This window comes from Ischnura elegans, unplaced genomic scaffold (genome assembly GCF_921293095.1).
Source record: "Ischnura elegans unplaced genomic scaffold, ioIscEleg1.1, whole genome shotgun sequence".
NCBI lineage: Eukaryota > Metazoa > Arthropoda > Insecta > Odonata > Coenagrionidae > Ischnura > Ischnura elegans.
The window spans coordinates 14,222-28,250 of record NW_025791726.1 but is presented as its reverse complement, the minus strand read 5'-3'; positions in this window follow the sequence as shown (position 1 = coordinate 28,250).

The following is a 14,029-nucleotide window of genomic DNA, read 5'->3' as shown; positions in this document are numbered from 1 at the left end:
CATTTTGTTCACACACCAGGGCAACAAAGAGATTTTTTGAAAAAAAAGTAGAATTGGAACTTCACGATTTTTTATCACTTTTCGAAGGATATAACACATATAAAAAGCATAAATAAATATAAAAAGTGAACGTATTTGGGTGTCTAGACATTATAGAAGAATATTACACAACATTTGGATTTAAAAAAAAGGTGAATAATTGGGGTTTTGGCCAGCTTTTTTCGATTTCCGCCCACTGTGCTGCGCCTCTTTCCCTTCTTCCTTCCACTCCAGCCCCTCCCCGGGTGTCCTGGCGTATAAGCCCCACGCTTGGTTCCGGGCCCCGGTGCGTTGTACCCTTAGCAGGGTTCGCCTTGAACCCTCAGAATTCTTGTCTCTTATGCACCCCGTCGGAGACCGGTGTCTTCTCATTGGCTGGTTCAGGAGGCCCACCTCCTTCTCATTGGTCCCCACCTCCTGGCTCTGTCCTGTCTCTCCGGGTTTACTCTTGAGGACTTTTCTCCATGTGTTAGGGAGCTGGTATCCATTCTCCCTATTGAGGTTGTGCGGTGTCTTCATTATCTCTACACCTTCACTAATGATCCGAGGGAAGTGTCTTTTTTCATTGGCAATGACTTTCGCATTTTCATAGTCGGGATTTTGATTCGGCCCACTCCAAGTGTGCTCAGCTATAGCCGAGAGGCGCAGTTGTTGATTCCTTGTGGCTCTTTCGTGTTCTTGGAGTCGCACCTTGAGGGGGTCTGCAAGTTTGTCCGATATATGCTCTGCCACAGGTGCAATTGACTCGCTACACCCCACAATCGTTTCCTGCGGGGACTTTACCTTTGGCTTTGCTCTCCACTTGGTTGACCTGAAGAAGCCTGCTTCAATATCAGCAAAACTGTCGTCCGCAGAGATGAAACAACGCGGTAGCAACCCCGAAAACCTCCACGTTGTGATCTCGTCCTTTTTATTCATTTAAGGAACTTTTCACATACAGACACGATGCCAATTTACAGCAATTTTTTTTAACAATTACACGAATAAGACACAACGCAATAACAATATAAAAGGTAAAAAAGCATTAACCATTAGAGAAAGGAAAACATTCAATTGGCAGACGGATGGCACGGAACTTGTGAGGTGAATTTTTTTGCATGGCAGGTAAAAAGGATCGATGTAAGGATGGAGGGAATTCAGATGGGAGGAGAGGCGATAGAAAGTTGAGCGCTAGGTCTAGGATTGCATTCTGGGAGTGGGAAGGTGTAGTAGGGAGAGCAATCGGTTAGAATTTGCCAGTATTCTAAAATTCAACGGTGTGATGGTGTCGCTAGCCGTCTCGTGTCAGCTCGGTTTCGCTCTCGGGGCAATGGAAGAATCGCAGTCATGTTCGAGTGATGGGTCCAGTATCTGAAACTCATAACACGTTGCAACCTCTCGCGTGGGATCCATCCTCGTGCATGCCTCTGACACCCTAATCCGATTAACAACTTGCTCTCGCCTGGGAATTGGTCTCCGCGTATTCCTCCAACACTTAATGCCGTAACACGTTGCAGTATCTTGGCGTGGGAAGGCGTATGATGTGCATGATCATGCGGCCTTTCCCGGTCAATAGGAGGACGCTGAGAGGGTCACGAGACGGACGGGACACGGGAGGGAGCCTCTTGGAGGGAATAGACACGAGGAGTCTTACGCTGTATCTCGGAGGGGGAATTTGTACCTGTGCTCTGACAATTAACCCATTAATGCCCAGACGTATCTTTAGATACGTTATACTTTAAAAATTCCTAAATACTCTTAAGTATGTTGTTTACGCAATTTATTTATGTAATATGACAAAAGAAAGTCTTCAAATGGTATACAAGCGATTTAGATTATTTAAGCCTATATTTGCAATTTTTATGCTTAATTTCACATGGCTGATCTTGAACTACTCTGAAATCGCTACGCTATGGTCATTTGAAAATTTAATTTTCGTTTAAAGTATTTTAGTTATCTGAATCCAGTTTTTACCTGTTTTATCTTAAATGTTTAAGGAATATTATCTGTACAAAGAAATTTATTTTTCTTTCAAGCTCATTACAAAACTAATCAGTAAAGTTTTGACGTATCTAAAGATACGTCTGGGCACTTGTGGCACTAAAAATTCAAGTTTTGACTTGTAGGTATGTTTCATTTTATTTATTGATCAAATAAATAAATAAATATTTTATAAGTCTAATTATGTGATAGTTTGAAGACAATTTTATATTTCTGCCATTTCATGAAGTATAATATTGAACAATTAGGTAAATACAGCAAAAACAGGTATTTTCTCAGAATTGTGGTGTATCCTCATTTGAATTGTGATAAATTACCTTCATTGGAAGCATGAAATGAATCAGTATTGAATTTCTGGAGGCGCAAATGCTCGCTATATCAAGTAGCCCATAGAGCATCTGGAGAGGGCGTTAGCTGAAAAAAGTGAAGCCAGCAGAAACCTGTTTACCCGATGCGCTTTTGTTCGTCCGCCATATCCCTTTACCTCGCTCGCTCGTTTTCCCATAAAGGTACGTGTTAAGAAAATCACCTAATTTTCAGTATACCGAGGCTGCTGAAGCATTCTGAAGGTATGCTGATATTCTAGAATTCATCTTAATACTGGTATATTATTATCTCCGTTAAAAAGTGAGTATTTAACCTTGAAAACGACATATTTATTCAACCTTCGCAGATGGTTTGCTGCGCGGCTTACGGGTGCAGTAATTGCCCCGGTAAAAAGATACCTGGACTCACATTCCACCGGTAAGTTGCAAAATAGTCAATTATTAGTAATATCTATATCATTTGCTTGAAGTGCACGGTCAACCTTGTTAATTGTCTATGTATGTGCCGCGTGCAGCAGGTGGACTCATGTGCGGCAGTGTACTGGTTATTTGTTACTTATCCTTATCAGTGCTAAAATTGTATTATACTATGTTGAATTTTGTCATGAGTGATAATGCTTATCGTAATGAAGTAATATCGTAATAAAGTAGGCCGTAGTAATATCGTAAAATAAATTCTTTTTCGGAACTCTTTTCATCCCTGCGTACCATCGCTGGTGAACATTTTTGTGTATTGACGTAATGGTTCAAAAATTTTTGTGCCAATTCGCGGTACAAGTTGTGCGATGTGAGTGAATTTCGTGCTTCATTGAACACTTTGTGTTCAGATATTAGGTCTATTTAGAGCGGAGATACGCATGGCACTCTTAGCCACCGAAATTCGACATTAGTTAAAAATCATAACACATGTACAGGGATTTGTGGTTCTCAACCAAGCATTGGCAAATTAATGTTGTTTTCTACAAATTGTGGAAATTAGATCTAAAATGCAAAATTGTTAAGTTATTATACTGGCCTTACAATTGCGTCTCATGTTTTGAAAGTAATGCTTAGCAATATTTCAATTATCGACCGAAAAGTTATTATGATCATTAGCGATGACCAGTAACAGCACTTACTCGGCAAAAAAGGAACACAAACTTCTTCCTCTGTTGATGGGTTGATATACCCAAGTAACATTTTTGGTTGGCCCTCTGTTGGCAGATGGTGGGACACAGCGGTTGGCCCATGGTATGATTTGGCCACCTCGCCAACCGTATCCCAACCAACGATTCCCCAACGATGGGCCAACAGAGCATTACAGTCGGGCCTTCGTATTCCCAACCCAAGGCCAACAAATCTCCAACGATATACCGTTGGCCCTTTTACATTCTGCCATCCGTTTCCCAACAAAAGCTATATTTTACTGGCATTTCTCATTTTTATAGAATGAAAGTTAAATTCTTCTCACTTGATACGATACCGGTAGATAGAATCTTTACCTTTAACTCCCTATAAATCAAAATGAAATTAAATACATAAACAATCAATGCTATTGGAAAAAGTAAGGTTACAGTGGTTAAAAGTGGAAAACAAAAAATCAATATCAGTTCAGAAGGTCCCCAACTTTTATTTTCACGAATTAGGACAATTTTTATTAGGACAAAATTAGGAAAATTTCAACAGCACCTTTCCATATTACAATATGGCACACACAAAAACTGTCCATCTTCTTTGTAGGGCAACAAAACACACTTAGATAAAATCTGGGTGGACTGCAATTTGCATCCAGGTACTAATTTTTTTACTACAAATATACCAAAGGTACCACTTCTAAGAGGTAATTCAAAGAAATCCTCCTTGTCACACTGCAAGATGTACACCCCTGAGTTATTTGATTCAATTTCCTTCACAATTCCTATTCTCTGGTCTTTGGTAACGAAATTTTTAAGTTTAGTCCATTTTACTTAATTGGATCAGTTATTAATTAATTAATCCTAACACAATGCTATATTACTTATAGCATAGTGTTAGGATTAATCAAATATCCCCCAGAAAGCCATAAAACTCACCATTTTGAACCATTATTTTTAAAACTTTCCTGGAGGACGACCCCGCAACTCCTGCTTTCCCTGGCGGGTATGCAATACTCCCGCACTCCTAAGTATTACTTGCGCCTAAAACCCCCCCCTATTGGAAAATTCTTATAAGAAAATTTCTTATCAGAAATTGGACATATTTCTTATAAGAAATATGTCCAATAATGTTCTTATAAGAAAATTTCTTATAAAATTTTTCTATAAGAAAATTTCTTACAACTATCAGTTACAAAATGTTATTAATAAGAAATTTTCTGATGGAAATATTTATTATAAATATCATATCAACATGTTTAAAACACTTACGCAAACTTCTATAAAAAGCTACATAAGATATACATCTCTACTGAGAGTACAAAGTTAGCATTATACCTAATTCAATCCAAATGTAGACGCCTATATCTGGTATACAGCTAACCTAATGATTTCCCATGAACCAAATGTAGATGTCTATCATTGGTGTACATCAAAAAGGACACTCAAGCTCTGCAAAGTTCACCTGACTGGCCAGACAAGGCAAGACAAGACATTGACCATAGAGGTCTTTCAGGGCATGGGTTCTGTATAGGGTTAACGTCCTCACATGCTAAAAGAAACTAAAATCAATGAAACGAATGATGGACTGATAATTGAATACGACTTTGGCAATCACTACGCAATGAAAGATACAGGAATCGCAATATGGAATATGATTTAACCTGGAAAATTATAGAAGCAAATGAAATAAAATTCAAGTTCGACTGGGGATAGGTACTTCAACAAATTATATGGGAAGGAAAAGTAAAATTTGATAAATCAAATGCATATGAGCAATGTTTATTTAAGATACCAGAGAGATGAGACCTCTACATGCAGATTTGGATAGATAATGAAAGAAATAAACAAAGCAAAATGGAATTTGATGCCATTTTGGAGAAAAGGATATGTAGAATATGGCTAACAATAAGTGCAAGATTTAGGGATATTAATAGGAGTCACAGAGACACTGATTGAGTATAATAGTTGATGTATTTTCCATAAAATAATAACTGTGCAGATGTTATTTAGGTTTACTCATATAAATTCAATCTCATTCTCTTCAGAGGTCTAAATCACTCACTTTGTCCATTGAAACACTGTTTTCATTAAAACTTCCACTGATACCAGATATGCCACAATCTGAAAAAAATATACATATCGATCTATCTAAATTAATGATGAAAAGTTTAAAATTCCACGAAACTATCTGTTTAAGGTAACATGATTTTAGGAATGCCAGTTTTGTAAGACTTACCAAATGAGGTCAATGACTTATTTTTGTTAGAAGCACTCGACTTATTTTATTTAACTGCTATCACAAAGACATAGTGAATGATTAACATATAAAAGCAATCCCTAACAACCAAACAAGTTTTGGTTGTTAGGTTGCTAGGGAACCATGTGAACCGTATCCTACAACGTATGCAATCGTACTATATTGGTTTGATGTCCCAACGGTGGCCCAATGATAATCCATTTCGTAGGGCCATCGTTGGGGATTTCCGTTGGGCCAACAGCATAAACTGTTTCGTTGGGCCGACGAACAATATCTGCGTTGGGCCAACAGCGGAATTTGGTAGGCATATCCACCCACAATGAGCCAACCGTGACTACGGTTCCCCAACCGAGGCCCAACGGTCAATGTTACTTGGGTACACCTTAATTGATCTTATTTAGAAATAAAATGCTCAGTCATAAAAATATTGTTGTAAAAAGCATAAGTTGATATGTATTAATGAACCACTTTACATGCCCAGAATGTGTTTTTTCTTGTTTCATAGCCCATTCATGTCACCTAAACTCTTAGAAAGTGGAGGGAACATGTTCTAATTAGTTTTTGCTGAGTTACAGCAATCTCTGGTTAATGTCATTTTTCATATAGCTCTTGTTCATCTTTTTTTGCTCGTAGGTGTTGTTTATATTTGTTTTTGTGATTACAACTTTGCTGAAGCAACAGCTCCTTTATCTATGCTATGATCAAGTTGGTGCCTCTTTCATTTTTTTTCAATTTAGTGCCCCTTTCCCTTTCATTGCTTCTTTGTGAATGTGTTCATCATGATCAACCATGTGTTCGTCTGTTTTGCAATTTGAAAAAAATAAGTAATTACCCTGTATAAGGCGATGAAAGTTTGTGGCACATATGGTGGTTTCCTACTAACTACTCGCCCAGAACTCATGATCTGTCAATGAATTTCCCCCTTTGACTCAACATATTTGTCTTTCGTTACAATTGTCACTTCAATTTTAATCAATGTGAATAACACTCATTAAGGTTATTGCTTACGATACAATAAACAATCTATTTTAGGCTATATGTACATTAGGTGCACGCATATGTCACACCACTACAATACATAGCAAACAAAAGTATGCACCTATTTTGTACCACACATGTGCACCATAATGTCAAGTTACTCAAATACTAGCTTGCAAAAATTCAATTTCATTACTTTCATTGTTTTGGCATTAAAGGGTGACAAAAATATTGCCAATTTTAGACAACATTAAATGGAATAGGATTATTTTGTATATGTGTAGTAAATTGTTCCCAATTTGATAAGGACCAACTCTGTTTACTACCAGTGTGGAAGTGCGGTGGCCTAGTGGATAGACCATTGGGCTACTGCTAGAAGCGTGCCACCTTTTGACACATCCAACAGAAATTCTTGCATTTTGTGGTGGTCAAAGAAAGTAATCCTATCCTCCTATTCTAAATAGCTTCCATTCAATCACTTGTTTAATTAGCGACGAACTTCAAACGAACTCGAAATTTAAATTTCTCATTGATTGTTCTCCTGATGAAGTAGAAACTTAAGTGATAGCATTTTTCATAAACATCTAGAGGTTTATCTTGATTGGTGATGCTAAGCATTTGATATATCACACAGATTCTGCCCATTGAAATTGTCAAATAATTCCTATTTAGGTGTAATATAGGTAAAGAATTTATACATTTTTAATTGCAGGTTAAGCTAATCCAGTAGCCGATGTAATTGAGGTTGTATGAACGTACAAAAATTGGAAATGATCCCGGAGGTGTGGCGGCCTTCATCATGTATTCATAATGCTCTTGCCAATCTGAATATATCTTAATAGAATGTTACATCATGTCTGCCTGAGATTTATTGTTAATTTGGTTACTTTGCATTAATTGTATAAATAATCAGTTTCAATAGCATTGTTTAATTATTCTGGAAATCTGAAAATGTAACATTTGATGGGTGTGTACATTATATAAGTTGGAAAATGGGAATTGTTTTCTTTTTTAATACCTCCTTCAACGATTCCATTTAACACAGCTGTTACCCACTGTGCATGTTCGCCTGATTTTGGGGAAGGAAAATAATATCTGAATTGTCAGCACTTGAAATTCATCAGACCCATTCTCAATTTCTTAAGACAGTATTGTTTTCATGGCAGTTTACTCGGAATTGTAAGCGAAATCTCTTTCGAGCTTGTCTCATAGATGATATTTTACTTTCCTAATGCTCAAAATTTTCCTTTGATGAGGAAGCCCTTTTGATTAAATGGCCATGAGGTTATTAACAGTAGTTTCGGAAATGATTTACACTGTGTAACACTTAAATATTGAAGTTACATATCCGAAAAAAAATGTCCGGCGATAAGAATCGAAGCTTGACTTCGCCGTGTTTAAAATTTTCTCATCAATACTTTTTGCAGAGAATTCATAAGTAATGGTAGGCATGATTCCCGATTGTTTTAAGTCTTGCTAAACCATATTATTTTCCTTGAATCACGATTTATGTATATTTTTGACGGATTATTAGCCAAATAAAATCTTGTAGTGCACGCAATAGCAATTAAACGTGATTATTATCGTAGCATTCAGTGTCCTCCCATTCCTCTCTCGTCCATTTATCCTTTTTCATTTACTTTCATAATTGAATTTGGTTTAAAACATTCTATTGTAAATATCAGAAGTTATATACTTTAAGGGTTCACATGCATTCGTCAGATATTTTTCAGCTTACGGCCGAAAATTAGTTGCTATTGTCGCAAGTGACTTGTCGTGCGTCATATTTTTAATTTGCCGCACCGTGGTTGAATCGTCTATTTCATCCAAAAGATGCATTTTTTCCGGTTTTATATTCAACAAATAATCTTCGCTCATCGGTGGGGACGACTTTTTCCGGCTGTCAGTAGGGAAAATATTGAGTTTCCTTTGACGAATATCCCATAAGGAACCATGTATTTCTGCTTCACCCGAGGTAAAGGAATATGGCGGACGGGCTGAAGTGCCACGCCCCCCTGGCTTCACTTTCCTACCGTGGGAGGGGTAGCTAACGCCCTCTCCAGATGCTCTATGAAGTAGCCTATCCTGGCACAGTAGCGGAAACAGAAAAAAAAATTTCAAGGGGGGCGCAAAAGATATCTTGAGCTACCTATACTTGTATCGTAACGAAAACTAATGAAGTCACATTCAAAGTTTAGGAAAGTTATTTAAAATGATTATACACGTATATGTACATGGTAATGCCATCTTATGATGTGAAGGAGTTACAATTGCAGTTCTGCAATGTTAGACAATGCAGGCGGCCACGTAAGAGGGGGGCGCGCGCCCCCTTCCCCCATGCGTATCTTCCACTGTCGTGGCATCACTTGTATTCTTTATCGCCGACAGTGGAATGGATTGATAACTTTGTTTCTCGTTAAACTTTCCGCTGGCAATGAAATCCAGATTGCAAACCGGAAATCAGAGTAGGAAATAAGTAACTTTAGCGAACATTGGTAAAGAAACTATGTACCACGCTATGTCACCCAAAACTTTGTATTTTGTATTCGAGTCTCCGATGGATACACCTGACATAAGGAGGAATCGGTGCTTTCAAAATTTCTCTACTGTCTCTTTTGTAAATGATTTTTTGTTACTTTTGTTGCACACCCCTTGCTATGAGTCAGGAAAACATCATAGGGGCTCCAATTTACCGCTGAGAAGAGAAGACGTACCTTGGTGAATGAGCAGAGGTGAAACATATCTGAAATAGCTCTAACATCGACGCTGTCAAAACAAAAATTCAAGACAAGTTTTCTGAACAATTGTTAAAAATGTTAGTACATTCGCAAGTACAAATCGAAGACATTTATAAAGTGTAATTTATAAAGGAATATCGTTACTCTCGGGTTATCACCGTCTTCCTAGTCGATGGCTTTATCGGAGGTCATCTCCAGACTTCACCATTGAAATAGTTGCTCAATCAATGCGAAGGAACAAGTATGAAGAAATTTTAAGGTTTCTGCATTTGGCAGATAATTATTATAATGGGAAAAATGATGGCAAGGATAGGCTACATAGAGTTCAACTTTTGTTTGAGATTTTGATCAAGACTTTCAAAATTGTAAGCCCTGGAGGATACTGTTTGGTGGATGAATCAATCAACTCGTACTATGGTAGATACGGCTGCAAGCAGCGTATTAAAGGGAAAGGAGTAAAATTTGGGTTAAAATTATGGTGTATTTCTGAATCAAGTCAACCTTTATCATGCTGGAGTCAACCTTGAGAGAACAGATCTTGGTCAAGGAGGAGATGTAGTTTTAGGACTCGTGGATGAGTGTAAATTACCACTAGGTACAAACATACTTGTTGACAACTTATTCACATCAGAAAAGCTGCTTAGAAAGTTGACTGGAAGGAGCTTGTGTGGCACTTGAACACTTCGTGAAAATAGAATCAATAATGTATATAACCTAGCAGAAAAAGCTGCATTTCAAAAATAAAAAGCTGTGAAATTTCAAAAAGCAAATGCAAATTGTTCACGCAAGAATACTACAATAATACTCAACATTATATTATTTGGTGCACAAAAATTCAAATTCACTATAATTACTTCATTAATATATTAAGAAACTACTGATGAAGGCATTAGTAATGAATTATATAGCAAAAACGTGCATTAACACAATTAAATGATAATGTAAATTTTTTTGACCCCACAAGTGCCCAGACGTATCTTAAGATACGTATAGGATTAAGTACTATGCAAATGTTAGAGATTTTTTTAAACATTTTTTCCCGCATCAGATATGATGTCTAATCATAATTTAAGCAAAAAAAGTAAAATATTTTGAAAAAAATCTTCTGGGCATTAATGGGTTAAGTTTAAAGAACATCCCTGTAAACACAAATAGCTGCAGCAGCGCTGCACAGGGGTTTCACAGCTGCAAGTTCGTTTCCGTTTCAATGAAGCGCGATAACAGCGTTTGTGCAGCGCTCTTTCGCAGCACGCTGGCGAAACATGCAATTGCAGCGCATCATCAGCGCATGCGCTACGCGTTCCTGCAGCACGCTGCTGGAACGCTGCAAATGCGAGTTTGTGCAACAATCCTCCGCTACGCGATACGCGATTGTTTACCAGGGTGCTTGGGAAGTGCTGATGCTATGGCGGCCAACGTTGTGGAACTGATGATCGTCCTTGGGCATTTTTATTAGGTAAGAATTTATCATCTTCTTTGAAAATGTATAATTTTAGTTGCTTTAAATTCAATTCTCCTTAAAATTAGGTAGAATTGGCATTCTTTCATGGTGAATATAAACACATTTTAAGAGTGAGTGTTTTTGTTTACATACGTGGTCGTAGTTATGTTTGGAACCATTGGAAATAAGCTTTAAAATAATGATCATATAGGTTTCCATTAATAGTGAAATAGGAAATTTGTAACGCATGTCACAGGAAAAGTTCACAGCTCAAAAGTTTTTAGTTAGCCAACCTTTTTAGTAAAATACTAAAAAGATTGTCTAACGAGATGGGCTGACGCGGGAGTGAAAAAATCATTAAAGCGACAGAGAGAATGCCCTGCTGAAATGGAAGATGTCAATACTGATTTATCCAGTAATTATCTCGTGTTACTAATAAAAAAATATAAGTTGTTTAAAGCTTAAGTACGCCTTCAGGAATGCATTGATGAATTTTAAAATGAAAACACTGGTAGAGGAGTAACGGGATAACTCAAAAGCATTTTGGTCTGGTGTTAGGGAAGTACGAGCAATGTAAAATATCTTCCGTTTGATCGCTAAAATACGATGATGGATAAGTATTAGCAAACAGTTTCGTGAAAGCCAATATATTGAATTCCTACTTCAAGAGTGTGTTCACTGAACCTTCTGAGAACAAATTAGAAAATATTGACAATATTTTGCAAGTTCTATAGCTTCAGGGTACATTGCCTTCATGAGTGTTTGGCAAGTTTAGCCTTTATATAAATGAGAGAGTGTAATTTTCTGGCGTATGTAACATTGTTGTGACCGTGTGGTGTGCATGTGGGAATCCTCTTGCGTGCTTATGATTCATCATGATAAATATTATAATTATTACAAAGCTATTCTTGGTATAGTTTTTACTCTTGTCATTTATTCCTTCCCTCCTTTTACTATTGATCTCCCATTGATTGCGTCTTTTGTATCAGTAGATGCTTCATGTGTGTTCTTTGGTATTTCCTCAGATGCTGATAAGAAGCCTACGCTGGTTCATGTTGGTTTTGGTAAAATAAATGAAAAGATAGGAGAGTGGTACCAGCAATTGCACCAGGATAAGGAGATCCGTTTTTGACAGCGATTGTGTATACTGTTGCATTATTATGAATATATGCTTTTATTTTTCATTGAATTGCTCTTGCTTCATCTGATGTGTCTAGCATAATTACTTTAAACGACCACAGTTTATTCTCTAATTTTCAGTTTTGTATTTCGAAGAAAGAGCATAAAAACTTCCACTGCTATTATATGCCATGCAATTCTGCCCTTGGGTACTGTCATTTTGTTCTGTAACTAGGAATTGTGGTGCATTCTCATTCTATATTGAGTACTATGTTTGTTGCCTTTGCTTTTGATGATTTATCGTTGCATTGCTTCTGCTGACATATCATGCATTAATTACTTAACATGAATTTTGTTTATTCTCTAATCATCAAATTTATATTCTGAGGAGAGGGCAGAGAAACTTCCACTGCCATTAATTGCTATTTAAATCTGGCCTTGCATACTGTCTCTTTGTTCTGTAACTTTTTGGGATGCAAATTAAAAGATGCACTGAAAATAAATTTATTTAAGCATATTTTGAATTTTTGCGATTTTATTCTTCTACCATAAACTCATGCTGCTGTAAGGATAATGCTATATAGCGAATGGTGAGTAAGTATCTGTGTTTAAGGTATGCTTAGTTATTCTGAGGATTGTTGTACGCTTTGTATGGAGTGGTTACCAGTTCTTAATTTTGCATTCTTTTTTTGATTCGAGATTTGAGAACTAATGCTGTGTTGGCAGGGTGAAGTACTGATGGTAAGCCTAGAGTGAAAGTCTATGGAAATTTTACTTTCTAGGTTATGACCGTCATGGAATTCTACCCTGTGTGCCAAACTTCTTGTCAAGGTAATTTCGTTTTGGTTTACTACCCTGTGGCCATAGTTATGCAGGTTATTCCGGACCTTTTCATTGATGGTATGCTTTCAGTGTAAATCCCCAAAAGCAATTCCATCATTCATTTGCAGGTCTGAATTATCATCGCTGCTATGCTCGTAGATATGTCTACTTGTCCGGGCACTAGTCAGCCTGGCAGGTGAATGAAGAAATAGCTATTGGGCATAAGCTATGAAGGAGTACTGAAATAAATTATTAGGTCTTGATTGAACTGCGTAATTCAATCAAGACCTAATAATTTATTTCAGTACTCTTTCATAGCGTATACCCAATAGCTATTTCTTCATTCACCATCCAGGCTGACTAGTGCCCGGACAAGTAGACATATCTACGAGCATAGCAGCGATGATAATTCAGCCCTGCACATGAATGATGGAATTGCTTTTGGGGATAGGCCACCGGGTAGTAATTGGCAAGCGATAAGCTTGATTCAGTACGCAATTAAAGCGAAATTCGGGCGCCCCAGCACCGCTGGTGTAGCGTTGCTAATGCATTTCTACAGCGCTGCAAGACGGTTGTTGCAGCGCTGCCGCAGCAACTGAACGGCGCTGCCGCAGCTGTTCTGCAGCGCTACAGTGGCGCCCTAGCAGCGCGTGTGGCATTCAAAAAACGGAAATTTGAAGGTTGCTGTCGCGCGTCAGCAGCGCGTGGGCACCGTCTGCAGCGCTACGGTGTAACGCTGCTGCAGCGCTTCAGCAGCTATTTGTGTTTACAGGGATACTTCCGGTTTTCTGCAGAGCGAGCAGCCATTATGCGGCGGAGGTAGTGGCAACGTTGCCAATATACAGAGGTTAAATATGAAGAGCGGTATTGCACCTGTCGACCGCTGCATAAATCATTAAGCACTCGCTTCATCCATACCTTCGGTCTCATACTTAACTCATAGAAAAGATGCAATTCCTAACCCACCATGTCCTGCACTTCATACCTCATCTTATCATGTTTCCATCTTGAGCACTGTTTTCATCATTTCTTCTCATTTAGGCACTCGCTCCATCCATACCTTCGGTCTCCTACTTATCTCATTGAAAAGGTGCAATTCCTAACCCACCATGTCCTGCACTTTATATCTCATCTTATCATGTTTCCATCTTAAGCACTGTTTTCATCATTTCTTCTCATTTAAGCATTCGCTCCATCCATACCTTCGGTCTCCT